The sequence below is a fragment of the Vicia villosa genome, linkage group LG7 (genome assembly GCF_029867415.1).
Source record: "Vicia villosa cultivar HV-30 ecotype Madison, WI linkage group LG7, Vvil1.0, whole genome shotgun sequence".
Lineage (NCBI taxonomy): Eukaryota > Viridiplantae > Streptophyta > Magnoliopsida > Fabales > Fabaceae > Vicia > Vicia villosa.
Genome location: NC_081186.1, coordinates 56760417 through 56773320, shown reverse-complemented (window position 1 = coordinate 56773320; position 12904 = coordinate 56760417). Strand labels below are relative to the sequence as shown.

The 12904-nt window shown below is 34.0% G+C and overlaps 1 long non-coding RNA gene across 4 annotated transcripts; it reads right to left on the bottom strand.

Moving 5' to 3' along the window:
* Window positions 1-4058: 4058 nt before the first annotated feature.
* LOC131617242 (uncharacterized) lies at window positions 4059-6467 on the bottom strand. 4 transcript variants are annotated; one of them, XR_009288503.1, is made up of 7 exons: window positions 6187-6467; window positions 6081-6097; window positions 5634-5692; window positions 5476-5515; window positions 5299-5389; window positions 5141-5220; window positions 4059-4460 (listed from the first exon to the last, which is right to left on the bottom strand). It is a non-coding gene; the product is annotated as an uncharacterized LOC131617242 (long non-coding RNA). The 4 variants fall into 4 exon arrangements; XR_009288501.1 differs by lacking the exon at window positions 6081-6097 and having other exon boundaries at window positions 4060-4320; window positions 4405-4460; XR_009288502.1 differs by lacking the exon at window positions 6081-6097 and having other exon boundaries at window positions 4061-4460; window positions 5116-5220.
* Between the last annotated feature and the right edge of the window lie 6437 nt (window positions 6468-12904).

Here is a 12904-nt window from a genome sequence, read left to right as displayed (position 1 = left end):
ATAGCAATCTAGTCCCCCCACCACAGACATGACAAGGCAAGACACTGCAGGGAATCTCGTCCCCACCACAGACATGACGGGACAAGACAATGCAGGGAATCTCGTCCCCACCACAGACATGACGGGACAAGACACTGCAGGGAATCTCGTCCCCACCACAGACTTGACGGGACAAGACACTGCAGGGAATCTCGTCCCCACCACAGACATGACGGGACAAGACACTGCAAGGAATCTCGTCCCCACCACAGACTTGACGGGACAAGACACTGCAGGGAATCTCGTAATAACCTATGCATTTTGGCTATAAATATGTTCCCAAACTTGTTCATTTTCTTCATCACCTCTTATACTTTCATCAGAGCAACTTATCATCAGAGCAACTTTGTGTTTCATCATCAACAAACATGTCTCTCCTAACTATGGGTCAAGAGCATCGAGGCACCATTGCAAACATTGCCACTTATGTAAGTTTGAGTAAACACTTAATTTTTTTTACTTAAATTTACTAATTTCAAATACTTATGGGTAATGTTTTTTTTATAGGATGTCACGAGATTTAGGACCCGTGCTGGTAAGATGAATGCTCCTGACCCTTTGATTGAGGACTACGTTAAACGTGCGGGATTTGGTGAGGTAATGAACTTAACACATACCTCAGTTGATATGAAGTTAATATTAGCATTGTGTGAGCGTTGGAGGCCTGAGACTCATACTTTTCACCTTCCAATGGGTGAATGTACCGTCACTCTAGAGGACGTGTACATGTTGTTGGGTCTCAAAACAAATGGAAAGGCAGTGTATGGAAATGTCCAACAACCAAACGCCCTATGCGTCGAATTGTTGGGTGTGGATTTAATAGAGGGTGAGGGGCAACAAAGGGGTAGGGGCCAAGGTATAAAGCTTGCTGGCCTTCACCTAGCTTATGATGGGCTTCAATTGGATCAGTTTTCTGACGAAGAAACTATAATGCAGAAAACTAGGATGTATATTTTGTTGTTGTTTGGTAAGTTTCTATTTCCCGAAGGCACGGGAAATAGTGTTAATTTTATGTACTTGTGTTTACTTGGGGACATTGATGCAATAAAGACATATAGTTGGGGTTCGGCTGTGTTGGCATACCTATATAGTTCCTTGTGCAAATGTGCATAAAAGGATAGTTGTACATTTAGTGGATGTGCATTCTTGCTACAAGCATGGGCATGGTGGAGGATGCCGGTATTGGCCCCTGCAAATCCAAACAGTTACGCCTTCCCTTACGCTTCAAGGTAACTGTTGGATCTTACTTTAATTATTGCTTTTTATTCTATTATTATTTGTAACTATATTGATTTATATCTTTTAATGTGTTTAGGTTCAATGCACTCGGAATGGATTGGTCCAAAACGCCTGTATCCAAAATCATTTTCTACCGCCAAATATTAGATCGACTAGGACCCCAAGAGGTAATACCACGCAAAATGTCCATTTTCTAAATATATTTTTAAAAATAACTATCTTCTATATTTTGAAATTAATATTATTTGCTTTGCAGTTTATTTGGCGTCCTTACTTGGAATTGGACCACGTACCCGACCTTGACGAGGCGGCTATTTGGACAGCAAAATCACCCATCATACGGTTCACCACTGTGGAGATGCACCCGAGTGACCGTGTGAAGCTCCAATTCGACATGCATCAAGGTATCCCTGACCCACCTGAGCCTGACTGTTTGGGACGTTGGCATCTTGCGAAGGTTAGCGAACAGTGGTACGTAAAAAATTACAAGTCCTTTGCCATAGATCAGCGTAAAATATGGGCTCGTCGATCAAAAACGGTTCTAGAATTTCCTGTGGCGCCGGGAGAAATGAAGCCAACTGTTGACTATGTAAACTGGTACAGATCCGTCACAAATCCTGAAATGATTGTGTCTGCCCCTTTCTATTTAGCTGACCCGCGAGCACAACCTCCATATTTTGGAGGACAACAACAACCACCACCAAATTACCACCAACAACAACAACAACCACCGCCACCAAATTACCAACAACAACAACAACCACCACCAAATTACCAACAACAACATTACCCACAACAACACCAACAACAACAACAACAAAGTTACCACCAACAACCAATGCAACCACAAACACCTTTTTACCAACAACATTCCCAACAACTCCACCAGTTTTTTCCATCCCAAACTCAACCACAAAATCAAGAATTCCGTGCAGGGAGCTCTTCTAGATCACATTTCCAGGAATTCCATGCGGGGGGCTCTTCAAGATCACCACCAATGACCCCCGACATGGGCATAGAAGAAGAATACCCGCAATACACCACATTCGACCAACACACATCACAGTACCCCAACCAACAATTTGACCTCAACACACCGCCACGACCATTGTATTTTAACCAAACCGGATCCACCACCAACTTCCAAAACTTCCAGGCCGCACCCACTAGGAGAAATTTTAACCCGCCTAGACACAACTTCGACAGCGCCGCGGGCACCCGCCTATCCTATGGAGGGAATTCTATAGGTCAAGATGTTGAAGACCCAGGTTTCATTCAGGGACCGTCGACTATGGCACAAGACGAACCAAATAGAGGGGGGTGTCGTCGCGGAAATAGGGGGCATTACCAACTCGTGACCCGTCTACACGACCCATTCGGCAACCTCAATGTGGATCGTACCATGGTCCACGTGGCGCGCAATAAGATTTTTATTTGTATCGTGAATGTATTTTGTAATGTTTTTAATTATAATGTATTTGTATCGTTAATGTATTTTGAAATGTCTTTAATTTTAATGTATTTGTATCGTCAATGTATCGTTATTGTATTTTAATATATAATTATTTTAACGAATGTCCAACTTTCAAAATAATGAATCCACCACCAACTTCCAAAAATAATTTTAACAAGATAGATAAAAAAAACAATATAAAAAAATTATTGAAAAATTGTTTTCAAAAAAAAAATACTAAAAAAAATACTAAAAAAAATACTAAAAAATAATATTAAAAAATTGTAGTTATTAAAAAAAAATACTGAAAAAAATTTAAGAGAAATTATGTTAAAGAAAAAAAATTACAAAAAAAAAAAAGAAAAAAAAAATAAGGGGGGGTGTTGTCGCCGGGGGGGTGGCGACAACACCTAAAAAATACACATAGGCGCCAGTGGGCCTGGCGAGTACACCTCTAGCCCATTGTTGTCGCCACCCCCCTGGCGACAACGTGTAATATTTTGCTGAAAAGTGACATTTGTGTAATTTTTTTGAAAACCTAGTTATTTTTGGAATTTTTTTTAAAAATATGGTTATTCAAAAAAAAAAAATCTGTTTTAACTGTTCCATCTTTTTTAGTCACTATTTGATGGCCATAGAATGTTTTAGTAAGGCCTTACTAGGGGTGGACATTGGTTCGGGCCGGTTCGGGTTCGGGCCCAAAACCTCAATCCGGCCCAACCCTCGGGTGACTATTATAAGCCCAATTCCGACCAAATTTCCTATCGGTTTATTCGGGTTCGGACTAAACCGGGTTCGGATAACTAGACCGGTTTATTTCGGAATTAGTTTGCAATTGGGCCAATATGAAATTCAGCCCAAATAATTACTTCATCTCAATTTTTTTCTGCTTTTAAAATTCTTATTAAAACTAATAACTACACCACTCAAATATGATTTTTATTTTAAAAATAAAAAACAAACTAATTTTTATTTAAAAAACAATTGAATATTTAAATAAAAATTACTTATTTGTTCAAATGGACTACTTTGAGCCATTTTAATTCATCCTTCTAAGGATAAATAAACATAGAATAATTTTAAAATATTTGGATACTGTATCATCCAAAATTACAAATTTATTCTTCTAATACCAAATTTAATATTACAAATTTACTATGAAATTGGAAACTAAATCTTTCCCTACATAAATTACAAATTTAATAAAATATACAAAATCAAAATCAATACATATTATGAACTCTTAACACCAGTAGTTTATTAGACAAAAAAAATAAGCCAACTCCAATAATAACTTCCTACCTGCACACAAAAAAAACTAAGAACTAAAAGAACTTAGAGAAGAAAATTTATCAGAAAATTTAAAAAAAAAAAACTTAACAATGCTCTTTCTCTAAAATTTACTCCATTTTTTCATTGCAGCAACATCTTTAAACAAGACATTGAAGTCAGTCTTTAGTGAAATTAAAAGAAAATCAATACTATTACCCAACTTTAAAAAAATTAATGACTTTTAAAAAATTAATGACATGATTAAACATGGATCTTTATTTCACACCTGAAACAAAACAGCCTTCTTTATTTCACACCTGAAACAAAACAGCCATGCTCAATATGAAGGTAATATAAAATATAACACTGAAAAAGCTCTCAATGTCTTCCTCGATACGCACCTTCATAATATCTTCAACAAGTTCCATACACTTTTTCTCCATTTGCTATTTCATTCCTACAATTTATGTATACACATACAAGAAAGATAATGTATTGAAGATGCTTGACATTTGAATGAAAAAATATCATAAATTCTAACAACTTAAATTTTAATATGATAACACCACTTCCAGACTCAACTAACTCCAAAGACACTAACAAAACCAATAAGCTGCAACATAGAAAGACAATTGCAATTAACTACAAGCTGTCATAGCAAAAGCAGGTGATATTATTGTTGAAATTAAAATTGTCATTCAAGGTGTTAATTCACTTTGACCTTTCACCAAATATTTAAGTTTGCAAGTTAACAAAACTTAGACTCCAACAAGATAGAAGTTAGAAAACTCATAAACACACAAACTCTAATGAAGTTACTTTTTATCTTCATGCAACACTCAACCAAAAGAACTCTCAAAATGAAAGTGAAATCTAATTAGAACTAAAACTAATAACGAATAACATTTGTAGCAAAGTAAAATAACTACTAAGCCATTCACCAATTATGAGTGCTCTACAATTAGTGCAGTGTTCTTTACAATTATGCAGCAGAATGTTTTCCAAGCACATCTTAGAAGCATAAAAAAACCACATGATTAGATATAAAAACTACTTATTATCTACAACACAGCCAAAATGCATCATGGCAACATAGCAACAAGAATACTCACCATTTTTTATCTTCAACAGATTCACCATGGCCAAAGAAGCAAGTTTCAAATCTACAACAAACTCACAGTTTCTCACTTGCATCTATATTTAGCCACCATGTTCACCTACATTCAAGTCAAGTTGAGTCAACCACAACAAGGAGATTGACTTGTCCTAGGCAGGAAATAAGCAAAATAACTTACCACTCTTAAAAGCCAGAAAGTCAAATACTGACTGAAGAGAAACAATCATGGTAATTCCTAGGAGGTAAGGATTTCCTTCCAAGAATACCCTCTGATGAAATAATAAAAAAATCAAATTGTCAGACAATTTAATGATATTAGAAATTGCATATTAAGTCAATATTAACCCCTCATCACCTTTACATCATGTTTATATTAGGTGAGATTGCATATTAACCTGCATATCATACCAACTGCATATTAAGTCAATACACAAGCTAAAACCATTAACCTTTGAATTATTATTGCTTGATTCATTCACTAAGTTTGTCAACAAAAATAACAACATATCATACCAATTTGAGAATCTGATGAGATATAGAGCTTGCTTCATTCAGTGATGTCCCTCCTATAGCTGAAAATATTGAATATAACATTATTAGCAAAACAAGTAATAAATCCAATCAGAGTTTATGAAACAAGAGAAATGATTTTAAAGTGGAACTGAATCAAAATTCAAAATAAACAATTAGAATAAAATTTTCAAAACTCATTTTTGTTCAACCCCACTTCAATCTACTAAAGTGTTGTAGTTCACAGTATTTTCACAACAAGAAACCATTAAGTTGACTATATTTTCAATTGATTACACAGATCTATAAATCTAAACAAGAAATAGAAGACATTCCATTCAACTTCACAATAGAGTTAACTGTAAACATCTAAAAGAAACCATTCTATAGTAAGAACAATAAACTAACCACCCCTATAGTAAGAAGGCTCTGATTCAACACATAAATCACCTCAATAAAAGACGTAGCTATAAAAAAGCATAACATAAGTTAGTGAAACAAATCAAACGGTAACAAAATAGTATCTATGAAATTAATAAATCACAACATATTATACCTTCTAGACAAATAGTAGGAAGATGTTCTTCAAGTGTTTCATTGCGATCTTTTATGAATTTGGGGGTTAGGGTTTGGGTTTGAAAACTAATATGTGAGTAAGGGTAACATTAGGAGAAGAGATTGAGCAGGAGATATGAATGTGGCGATGATGAAGACATCAAAGGTTGAATATTGTGGTGGAAGTACTATTTTTCTAAAAGGTTGAAGTTGAACAGATGAGAGGAGGGGGGCGGCGGAATGTCGAAGAAGAAGGAAAATGAACTCAAAACCCTAGTAATGTTAATAAATAGTAAAGTAATAATTGGGCTCGGTCGGATTCGGTCACCGATGGGCCTAATATTTCCAACCGAACCGAACCGAAATAGCCCATTAAAAGCCGAAGCAATCACCCGATTGACCCGGCAACCCGAAGCGGCCCGACCCGAACAGTATATTTAGCTTCGGACCGGTCGGATTTTCTCGGATCGACTTCTTTTGTCCAGCCCTAGGCCTTACCACCCTATCCAAGTAAATCAAATAAGACCTTAATAGAATCGAAATCAAAGAAGAATTTATCGGATTGTCAAATAAGGAAATAATCGACAAAAGATTTAAAGTAGCTGAGTTATCCAGGTTTTCAAACCTAAGTTGTAGTATCCAATGACAAAAGGCTATAATCAAATAGTTAAAGGAAGGAGACGCAAACACCAAATACTTTCATGGATGCGTCAATAAGAGGAGAAGGGATAGCAAAATTTTGTACCTCAAAGTAAACGGAAGAAGGGTGGAGGAAGTGGAAGGGACAAGTAAGGTCATATTTAAGCACTTCCAACAACATTTTACAGCAAAAGGTAGATTGATCAATACAAATTTCGACTTTTAACAAATATTAGAAGCGGAGAAAATGAGATGGTCAAAGAATTTTCGGAGGAAGAAATCTACCAAGCTGTGTGGGACTGTGACAACTCAAAAAGTCTCAGCCTTGACGGAGTAAATCTAGGGTTTATGAAGGAATTTTGGACTAATATCAAAGGTGATTTCATAAGAGTTATGGAAGAATTTTATTGGCATGGAAGGATGGTTAGGGGGCAAACACGTCTTATATCGTATTAACTCCGAAGAAGAAGAACCCAACAAAGTTGGAAGACTACCAACCAATATCATTGATTGAGTGCATTTATGAGGTAATTACTAAGGTGTTAGCAAATTGACTAAGAAGAGTAGTGGGTTTGATCATATATCAAACTCAATCGACGTTCATATCGGGGAGACAAATTTTAGACGGTATACTAATTGCGAATGAGGTCGTGATGAAACAAAGCGGATGAAAAAGGAAGTGATTTTGTTCAAGGTGGAATTCGAAAAGGCTTACGATTCAGTGGAGTGGAAATTTTTAGAGGAGGTGATGTAGTAGATGGGATTTCAAGAAAAATGGCGGGGATGGATCTTAGAATGCCTAAAAAATTCAACGATCTCAATATTGGTGAATGGAAGCCCCATAAAATAGTTTAAGGTTGGTGGAGGATTGAGGCAAGGGGACACTTTATCCCTTTTTATCTTTTTACTAGTTACTGAATGCTTCAACATGCTAATGAAAAAAGAAGTGGAGACAAGAAAATTTAATGGGTACAGATTCGAGAAAGGAAGGAACATTTTCTCACTCCTTCAATACACAGATACAATAATCATTGGAGAAAAGAAGTGGGCCAATATTAAGAGCATAAAAGCAAATATGATCTAGTTTGAGATGATGTCGGGCCTGAAAGTCAACTTCTAGAAAAGTTGTCTCTTTGGGGGTAACATTTGTAAATGCTGGCTCCAAGATGCATCCAAAAATCTAAAGTGTAAGGTAGGATCAATCCCATTAAATTATCTTGAGATTCCTATTGGAGCTAAACCAATAAGAAAGAAAACTTCGCAACCGACGATGGACATTGTGAGATCAAGATTGTCAAATTAGAAGCATAAACATCTATTGTTTGGAGGAAGGGTGGTAGTGTTAAATTTTTTCTTGTCTGCAATCCCCGTTTATTTCTTATCCTTCTTCAAAGCTCCGTCAGGTATTATCTCTAGACTATAATCTTTATTTAAAAGTTTCTTGTAGGGAGGTAACGAGGATGTAAGAAAGATAAATTGGATCAAATGAGATAAAGTTTGTAGACCTATAAAAGAGGGAGGGTGGATATAAAGAACTTACGCGTGTTTAACAATTCCTTACTAGGTAAGGGGATTTGGAAAATAAGAAAAGAGAGATTTGGCCTTTGGTTTAAAATGTGGTTGGATAGATATGGCAGTTCCGAGGGGATTAACATAATTTGCGATAGGAATAGCTCGTTGTGGTGGCGAGATATTTATCACATAGATATAGGAGTTAGAGAAAAAACATATTCGTATTCAGTTAAGGAGAGCTATCAACAACTGAGTGCGAATAATAGACTAGAGAGTCGCAAAACTTTGTCTGCGGTGTGGCACAATGTAGTTCCTTCAAAAGTATCATGCCTAGTTTGGACATTATTACACAAGATAATTCCAACCCAAGACTATCAAATTAGAAGAGGAGCCATTTCACAGGACAATACTCACAATGTTGAAGGGTGTGAAGTGGACGTATTCGTATCTCATCTCTTTTTTGAGTGTCCACCTTTTGTAGGTATTTAGGGTTACATTAATAGGTGGCTCTACGTATCAGTTTTCCTACCAAATGATAGATGTGAGCATTTAGAGAAATTCGAAGGCCTTATGAAGAGTAGTAAAATCCTTGCTATCAGAGCCTGAGTGATATGGTTCAACCATTTGGAGCATATGGAAAGCAAGAAACAACACTATCTTAAAAAAAAAGATTACCTCTGTGGATCTATTGATTGAAAATGTCCAGAGACAATCTTGGAATAGGTTGAGCATCAAACACAACTCGATGAAGTGTAACGTATCATAATGGTTTTAGAATCCAAGGCTGATTCTCAACTAGGCTTTTTTTCTTCAGATTCTCTGCCTAATTTCTTGGAATGATTCGAGTTCGCCTAAGAGTTGGTTATTTATGAAGTGGTGGATTTTTTAATCATTGTTTAACTGTTGTATTTTGATCAGGATGGTTTTATATCATTCTGAGTTGTTGGTTAGTATGCATTTGTCTGATTTGGAGCCTAGCCATTATGATTTAGCCGCTGCTAGAATTTCAGGGTAGAGTGCTTTAAATGACTATAGCTCAATTAGAATTGTAGTTAGGGTTGTGGCTGGTGTAATATAGAGCTTTTACTTTTGAACTTTTCTTGCTTAAATTTTATTATGGTAATATTTTGGTGTCTTCAAGCCCGTGGCTTGAGTTGTGGTGGTCTAGATTTAGTTCTGGTGTTCTTTGTATGGGGGAATGTGAGGCATTTTTCATCTTATATTGCCTATGCTTTTGAAATGGTGTGTTTGTTCCATTTTTAATATTGTTATTCTCTTTCTGTAGCATAACTTATGCTTATAGATTAAGCTAATAATAATATCTTTTTTTCTTTTACAAAAAAAAAATAATTTTGTTCCAATCCGACAATAAGCTCAAAGACATAAAAGTCCAACCATAATAGGCTATACCAAGATGCTAAGGATTAAGAGTACCAGAAATCATGACATTCACACTCAATCCTCGTCCCCTGATGGTTGCACATCGTCGTTAGATGTAACTAGACGAATATGTATCATTTCAGATATTCTCTCTTTCACACCCTCAAACTACTTTCTCATTCATTCACTGACTTGTGTGTTGTAGTGTTAACCTTGTAAGTACATCCCTGCTCAACTGTACCGAAATCTCACCCCGTCGCATAAGAACTTTATTTCATTCAATCTCCACCTATTTACTGTTCCACTACGGAATAATGACATCGTTAGTGGGAATCAATGTCTTATTTTCACGAATTTTCAAGATAAGATTCTTTTGATTCCAAAGTCACGAATCACAACTGCAATCTCGATTGAAAGAAGACGGTGGTGTAAGATCTAGACGATGAAGTCACCATAAGATTCTCGGTGGTATACTTCTTTGTCTCTCTTGTGGAGGTTTGTTTTACAGGTAATAGACCTTTAATCAAAACATCAACTTTTGATGATGATGACAACTAAGGATAGTTAATAACAAGTCAAGCAAAACGCTTAAAGGATTAAAGATGCAAACCTAAGTATAATGGTTTTTGATGAACTTGACTATCCGAAGAAGACAAACAAAGTGGAAATTATCTAAAACCTCAAGTGATCTCAAGCAATGTCAACACAAAAGATAGTATCTGACAAAGAGCTTGTAGAAAAGGTGTAATGTAATTTAATATGTAATAATTAGATATTAACTAATTTTATTTTATTAATTAAAATAAAAAATCAATTATCACCATAATTGCATTCTAATACTAATAAAGACTAATTAAACTATTTTTCCATACTCTAATTTCAATTTTTATCTTAACTATTTTCATAATTACTTTCATTTATTTTATTTTTACTTTTAGTCCTATATTACATTTTTTTCCTTCAATTTTCATTGTCTTTGTATCTTCCAATTACTTTTAGTTCTACATTACATTTTTTTTTCTTTTCAATAGGACTAATTTTCAAAATATAAATGCTTATGTGAAATTTTTTTTTCTTCAAAAAAAACAAATATATTTTGAGAATTAAAATATTTGGATTTGGATAATAACCGGATTATAACCGAATCCAAAATATTTTAACCGGTTAATAACCATTTAATTATGTCCGGAATATATGAATGGATAACTAAACCATTAATAACTAAACCGGTTAATAACCATTCAATTATATCCGAATATTTAAAAGTGGTTTATATTTGGTTATGGATTTGGACATCATAATCAGATATTTTGCACATCCCTAATCGTACTTGGTCTTTCTATATTCCAAAACATGGAAAACCTAATTTCATTATAACCATTGATATACTATGTACATGCTTCCTTTATTAATAATTTGTTTTTCTCTTATTTTTGACTGGGCTTATTGTGTAAAGGAATAGTAAATATGATAAATGTTAATATTATTAAACTTATTGACCATTTTTAAAAATATGTAAAAAAGATTATGGTGTTTATAGTAAAAACAAAAAGGCAAAATATTTTTTTTCCCGTAAGTTTATCCCAAGATTCATTTTAGTCCATTAACTTAAAAAATGTTTATATTGGTCCCTTAACTCTTTAAAATATTCCGTTTTAGTCTTTTTGGTCTAATTAGCGACGGAAAAACTCAAAAATCGGCCGCTAAATTCGTCGCAAATTAGACTAAAAGGACTAAAACGAAACGTTTTTGAAATTCTGGTGCAATAGATCCAGATGTATTGAGAGATGTCGAGACATGTGATCTGTCAAGAAACATCAGCAAGGTATATACACAAATTTATGCCAAACAGAAAGATAAATGACATCAATAATTGTTGACCCAGTTTGGTGACAAACAAACCTACTCTAGGGGCATACCAAACCAGAAATGAAGTCCACTATCAGCAGTATTAATTTGAAGCTAAACAGTCTCAGTTTATAACTTCTCATGTGATTCCAACCGTCTCTATTAGAAAAAGCTAAATCACTTTCATTAAACATTGAAGCAACCTTTCCAGTAGGAAAACCTTCTTCACTAAACTTCTCAATAAGATTTTTTGCAGCACTGTTCATATTTTTATGACACCTCAAATAAGATACACCTTTGGGACTAGCCATGACATGATTGTGATTATTGTCCTGTGATTTTACAGTCCACATGTGGTTATTATTTTGTTTTGATATAGTAGGTGATGCTTGACATCCCATGCTCATGGTTGAATATTTTTTCTTCACTTCCACGTTATCATCATTCGTACTTTTCACTGGTAGTTTACCCTCTCTAACACATACTAAAATGCAATAATTTGGCTTACTTGATCGAGTACAAATTCCAAATCCTTTTGCTTTAGAAAATAATTTGTAACAATTTGTAGCTTTTTCCAATGAATCAAATTTCATTCCTACATAAGGCTCAATATTCTCTTCTGCAACAATATTAATTTGTGGCTCTTCACAAAAGTTAGTATTTGATTAAAGTTCATCATCCAAAATAGTCTCTTCCATCATATAAAAAATTTACTCTGTCCATAAAAAAATATTCAAATAAAGTTTAAATACACATTTGATCTCTGTAAATATACAATTTTTTTCATCTCAATTAAAAAATATATATATTTGCAAAAATAAAAAACTAAACTACAACTATTTTCAATGATCTAATAAGAACATAACAAAAAACAAAAACTAAAAAATAATATAATAATATAAACAAACTATATATTTAAATGTTCTAATAAGAACATAAAACTTATAACTAAAAGTAGTCAATGACAATTCAAATATAAGAAAAAGAAAACTTACTTGATGAATAGACTTGTGAAAAAGAAACAATAACAAGATATTTGATAACGATTTTCTTCTCGCACGTTAAAATTATATAAAGCAAGACTACGAAGTATCAAAATATTTTATTTAAGATGCATAAATAGATATAAATATACATGAAATTGATGACTCATGTGAGAAAAAAATATTTTGTTAATATATATATATATAATTGATTAGATATATATAATTGATTAAAACATATTTATTTTTTATATAAAGTGTATGAAATAATATATCTAATCAATTATATGGATTTGGATATTATTTCACATTTTATTTAAAAATATATTAATTTTATTTTGAATTAAATTATTTTGT